The following is a 6420-nucleotide window of genomic DNA, read 5'->3' as shown; positions in this document are numbered from 1 at the left end:
AAAAACATATTAAATAGGAAAAAAAGAAAATCTAACGAAAAGATATTTATGCATCTGTTGGAAACAATTTTCAAACTAGAGGAATCTATTTTTCGACCAGAGAAAACTTTCTTTCCGACTGGAGAACATTTTTTGACAGGAGATGATACGAACCTAAGACAACCTGCTCCTAAACCCGTATTATATTAGCCTGGATCTAATTATGTTCAAGTTCTAATGGTCACCTAGACTCCTAACCAACCTATGATTAAAAACCTTCGTATATAATAAAGACGTCACAATAGGCGATGGAAGACCTATTGATAAGTCAAACTAAAACACTCATTCACTAATGGTGTTTTATGTGTTCAAAGAGAATAAAGAGAATTCAATCTCACAAATAATTTTTTGTATAAAATTCAAGCTTTTTTTTCTCAATGATAAAAATAAGCCTTTAAATAAGCTACAAAGTCACAAATAAAACCTAAAAATCTAAGGTGAAAAATCTGGCCAACATTAGGAAACATAATCATGGTAGCCGAATCTCACTACTTTCCTAAGTCTAATTTCTAATTAATTAATTCCTTTATTTTGGAAATAAGAATTAATTAATTTACAAAAATATCAACTTTCCTAAACAATAAAAATAAAAATAAAATATTAACTTTCCTAAATCAATTTGTCCAACCAATAGAAAAAGAAAAAAAAGAAAAAAAAAAAGAAAGTCAATCATAAATTAAGTAACGAGTTGACTTTGACACCTAGGGTGAATTATGTCTTCAACCGAGCTAAATCATGACCGAACTTGTCTTCCATCCAAGGTAGCTTGTGTCTGAACATGCATTTCATCCGAGTTAGCTTGTGTCCGAACTATATAATGTCAACTGGTTGAGATAGCTGATGTTGTCCAAGAGTCAGATGTCCGAGATAGTTGGACAAGAGTAAGATGTCCGAGATAGTTGAACAAGAGTCAGATGTCCAAGATAGTTGATAACCGAGGTAGAATGTTGCCCGAGGTATGTATGTGCTATTGATGTTCGAAGGAACTGGTGTTGTCCGAGACATGGATGACACCAGTGTTGTCCGAGACATGGATGGATTGATGTTGTCCGAGGTAAAATGCTCTTCGAGGTGTGGCTGCCCTCCGAGGTATCCGAGGTATGGTTGTCCTCCGAGGTATGGATGTCCTCTAAGATATGGGTTTCCTCCGAGATATGATATCCTCCGAGGTATGGATGTGTGGGCATAGGCAGAATCACATCATTCCACTCCTCTTGAAAAGGATTTGTCCTCAAATCAAGAGCATCACTTGTAGCAAAAAGAGATAATTCAGCAACATTAAATGTAGTACGAACATTATACTCACCCGGAAAATCAAACCAAATCAAATTTCCATCTCGATGCAGCATAAGCTTGGACTTCCTTTGCTCAGGAAACCTTTCCTTTCTTAGGTGCAAATCTCCTGCATCAAATACTATCACAACAATAACTAAAAATACATGCTCATTATAGGAAAAATTACTTTCTTTAAAGTTAACAAATAATCTTTTCCAAATTTTCAAATTTCCACTAAATAGAGCTTTCAACAATGCAAATAAAGTTCTATGCAATAAAGACATCTTTAAATTAGTATCTTTAAAATTCATGACCAGAAATCATTCATAATTACTTTATTAATATCACCAAAGCTAAGATAAATTTTTTTATTTTTCTTCTCTTTCCTTTCTTTTTCTTTCCCACTCACGGCCATCTCACCTTCCTCACTCTCGGCTTTTGCACCAAATTTCTCACTCTTGGTTTTATTAAAATTTTTCCACACAACCTGGATATTAGAAGACTTACCTTGGATAGTAAGCTCACCTTTTCCCTCTTGATTGGATAGTGGAACCGTTGGTGCCATACTAGCCTTCTCCTTGAGCTTCTCCGCTTCCCTCATTTGTTGCATTTGTAATTGGTCTCTAAAAATCTCCTTCAGGGTCAATGGCTCCAGCTTAACCTTCTTGCCATTAATCTTAAAAATAATAGAGTTCTCTCTCCTATAATGTATGGCATCTTTATCAAATTGCCATGGCCTCCCCAACAATATATGACCAGCACCGTCCACATATTTATCTATGTTGAATTTTACTTTGGCTTGTTTATTAATTTTCATCTCACCACTATCATTAAGCCATTGTAATCTATAAGGTTCTGTATGTTTAATAGTTGTTAAGCCTAATTTTTCAACCACAATGTTACTAATCACATTAGTACAACTTCCACTATCAATAATTATACTACAAATCTTACCTTGAATCTCACATCGGGTGTGGAAGATGTTCTCTCTTTGTATTTCATCCTCATCTTTGTATGCAACCAACACTCTCCTAGAAATCAAGCTTAATTTGGCATTGGATGCATTCAAAGTTTCGACCACATCCTCTAAGTCCTCCTCCTCTTGCTCGGCTTCATCCTCACTTTTCTCACTTTCCGATTCTAGCTCAACATTGCCTTTCAACACCATGATCCTTCTATTCGAGCATTGGCTAGCGATGTGTCCTCGTTCCTGGCACTTAAAACAAATAATTTCCTTTGATCTTGAAGGTTTAGGATCAGATTTTACCTCATTCTTTGGTGCTTGGACAGATTCGGCTTTAGGCTCCCTTTTTGGCTGATTGGTGCTTTCTTCTCCCACCTTTAGCTTTGGCTTGCTTTCATAGGGTGAGTTGTTTCTCCAGCCACTTGGAATTGATCTCCTACTATTGGAAACTCCTCTAAACTGTGAGCCTACACCCCTCCTCTTGAATTGATGCTCCAATTTAATAGCCACATGCAACATCTCCTATAATTCCACATATTGTTGCAATTCTAGTTGGTTGGCTATCTCACGATTCAAACCACCAAAGAATCTTGCCATGGTTGCTTTTCTATCCTCATTATGTTTAATATCATCATAAGCATCTCCATTTCCTTGTAATAATCCTCCATGGACCTACTTCCTTGTGATAGGGATTGAAGCCTTTGATGCAGCAACCTATGATAATGTGATGGTACGGACCGCTTCCTCATGGCTCCTTTCATTTGGCGCCATGTAGTGATCAAGTCATCACCAACTCTCCTTCGGGTATTTTGCTCATTGGTCCACCATTGGAGTGCATAATAGCCAAATTTCATTGCTGCCAATTTCACATTCTTAGCTTCCGAATAGTTATGACAATCGAAAATCATCTCCATTCTCTCCTCCCATTCCAAATATGCTTCTGGATCACTTTTTTCCATGAAAGGTGGAATGTTTATCTTGATATTCCCAAGATTATCATCTTCATTCCTTGTTGGTCTCCCATGGATTGGCCTTTCTTGAGGTTCAAAAATTTCATTAAACCCCTCCTCCAAGTCATCTTTATAGTTACTTCCCCCGAATTCCTCTCTTGGTCGACCTCAGCCTCTTCAACCTCGACCTCCTCCTCCATGAGCATCCAATCTTATATTCGGCACTCTTTGTGATGTTTCTATCATGTCCATCCTTTGATCTATATTGTCAAATAGGGCATTCATCCGCTACAATTGCTCCAATATAGCCCTCATGTCCGTTTACTCACCACTCTCCATAGCTCGGGAATCACCTTTAAATCCTACGACTCCTCTTCATTAATTCTCAAAGGTGGATCTCCTCTTTTCACCTTTGAATCTGCCATGTTAGTATGAAAAATACAAAAATAAAATAAATTCTCACCAGATTCAATTCCTCACATGTTTCACTCAATACAAGAACTTGACACTCGTGTTTGCACACTAATTTCGGCTTTTAACCCTATTTTGTGTTCATTCTCTCTTACCTTTTTCCTCTCAATGAATTATCTCAAAGTTCCAATTAAAACACCCACAAAACAGCAATTAAATCACAAGTATGTTTAATTAAACTTATCAACAAAACAGTAGCAAAAAGAAAGCAATACCGAATGAATTAACAAAAACCTAGTTTTCGGCTTTCTAGGCAAATAAAGCAAGATAATAAGGAAAATTTTGGAATTAGCAAGAACTGGACCAGATGGTAGGAGATTAAGGATTCAAGAATAAAATTTAGAAAAAAAATTTCAAACCAGAACAAGAATCAAATTGAACAAAAATATAGAATAATGTTGGTTGTTGTTCTTATAATTCAAGTTTTGTATCAATTCCTTTACCTGATTTTAATCCAAAAATTTAAGCACACAAAATTCCAAATATCCAGCAGCAAAAATAATTCTCCAGCAACTCAAATATTGAATAAATAATCAACAAACCAGCAGCTCCAACAAATTTCCAGCAAACAAATCAAACTCCAACAAACCGAAATATATATTTTTTTATTTGGCTTGTTCTTCTTCTTCTTCTTCTTTTTTCTTTTTTATATGTTGCTGCAAACCCTTCTTCTTCTTTTTTTTTTTTTTTTTTTTGAATATATGAATGCAAATATTTAAGACTAAAACAGCAAAGAAAAATCAACAAAAACCAAAATTAACAAGAACAATGATGAAAAAGAACCAACAAATTAGGAAACAAAAATACGATAAAACTAGGAAATCTTAATTCAACTAGGAATGAATTTTTTTTTTTTAAGATGCAGAACATGTATGGGATGGATGCAACCTTAACCTAATGCTAAAATTGCAGAATAACACAAAAACAAATAAAGCAAATAAAGATAGATCAAACCTGAACAAAATTTGTCTCTGATACCAAATGATACGAACCTAGGACGACCTGCTCCTAAACCCGTATTATATTAGCCCAGATCTAATTATGTTCAAGTTCTAATGGATGGTCACCTTTACCCCTAATCAATATGTGATTAGAAACCTTAGTATATAATGAAGACGCCACAATAAAGGATGGAAGACCTATTAATAAGTAAAACTAAAACACTCATTCACTAATGGTGTTTTAGGTGTTCAAAGAGAATAAAGAAAATTCAGTCTCACAAATAATTTTCTGTATAAAATTCAAGCTTTTTTTCTCAATGATAAAAATAAGCCTTTAAATAGGTTACAAAGTAACAAATAAAACCCTAAAAATCTAAGGTGAAAAATCCCACCAACATTAGGAAACATAATCATGGTAGTCGAATCTCACTACTTTCCTAAGTCTAATTTCTAATTAATTAATTCCTTTATTTTGGAAATAGAAATGAATTAATTTACAAAAATATCAACTTTCTTAAACAATGAAAATAAAACTAAAATATTAACTTTTCTAAATCAAAAAGAAAGAAAGTCAATCGTAAATTAGGTAACGAGTTAACTTTGACATCTAGGCTAAATTATGTCTTCAACCGAGCTAACTCATGACCGAACTTGTCTTCTATCCAAGGTAGCTTGTGTCCGAACTATATAGTGTCAACTGGCCGAGATAGCTTATGTTGTCCAAAAGTCAGATGTCCGAGATAGTTGGACAAGAGTAAGATGTTCGAGATAGTTGAACAAGAGTCAGATATCCGAGATAGTTGATAGCCGAGGTAGAATGTTGCCCGAGGTCTGTATGTGCTGTTGATGTCCAAAGGAACTGGTGTTGTCCGAGACATGGATGACACTAGTGTTGTTCGAGACATAAACGAACTGATGTTGTCAGAGGTAAAATGCTCTCCGAGGTATGGATACCCTCCGAGGTATCCGAGGTATGGTTGCCTTCCTAGGTATGGATGTCCTGTGAGACATGGATTTCCTCCGAGGTATAGATGTGTGGGCACGGGTTGAATCAGATCAGGAGGAAAATAATTTCCCACAGGAAGAAAACACTTTCCGACAGGAGGAAAATTATTTCCGACAGGAGGAAACGTTTTTTTTTTCGCCTGGAGGAAAAATTTGCCGCCTGGAGGAAAAAATTTTCCGCTTGGAGGAAAAATCTTCCGCTTGGCGGAAAATTTTCTAGAACCTACAAATAACATACACCTAACAAGGTTTATGCAAAATTATAATGAAAATGTCAAAAGAAATTTTTAGAACCAGTGCATATGTGGATTTAAAAACTACAATATCTTTTATATATTAGTGTACATTATACATTAGGCAACAAACCAACCATACGCATGTGACATTGTTTCCTAAAGATAACCTATGGTTCTAACACATATTAAACATTATGGTTTCACATTCAAACCTCCTATTAAATTCAACAAAAACACAACTTTATAATAGTTTTAATTTCACATTTCACATTCTAACCATGCAACACAAATATTTCCGTCACACCGAATAACACAATATTATAAGCATGGCTCATAATGACAGGTTCAAAATTGAGCAATTTATAAAGAGATAACTTATCATCTCTAAAAGAATCCACACTGAAAACAAAGATTCAACAATAATTTTATACATTAACGCAAAATTATTTTGCATAATATTTTCTATTTTGTTCAGAGAAGCAACTTACATTAATAGGGGACAAACAGCCACCAATGCTTCTCTCTATCTTTTTATCTCT

The sequence above is a fragment of the Ziziphus jujuba genome, chromosome 5 (assembly GCF_031755915.1).
Source record: "Ziziphus jujuba cultivar Dongzao chromosome 5, ASM3175591v1".
Classification (NCBI taxonomy): Eukaryota; Viridiplantae; Streptophyta; class Magnoliopsida; order Rosales; family Rhamnaceae; genus Ziziphus; species Ziziphus jujuba.
Note: the sequence above shows the minus strand (reverse complement) of the source record.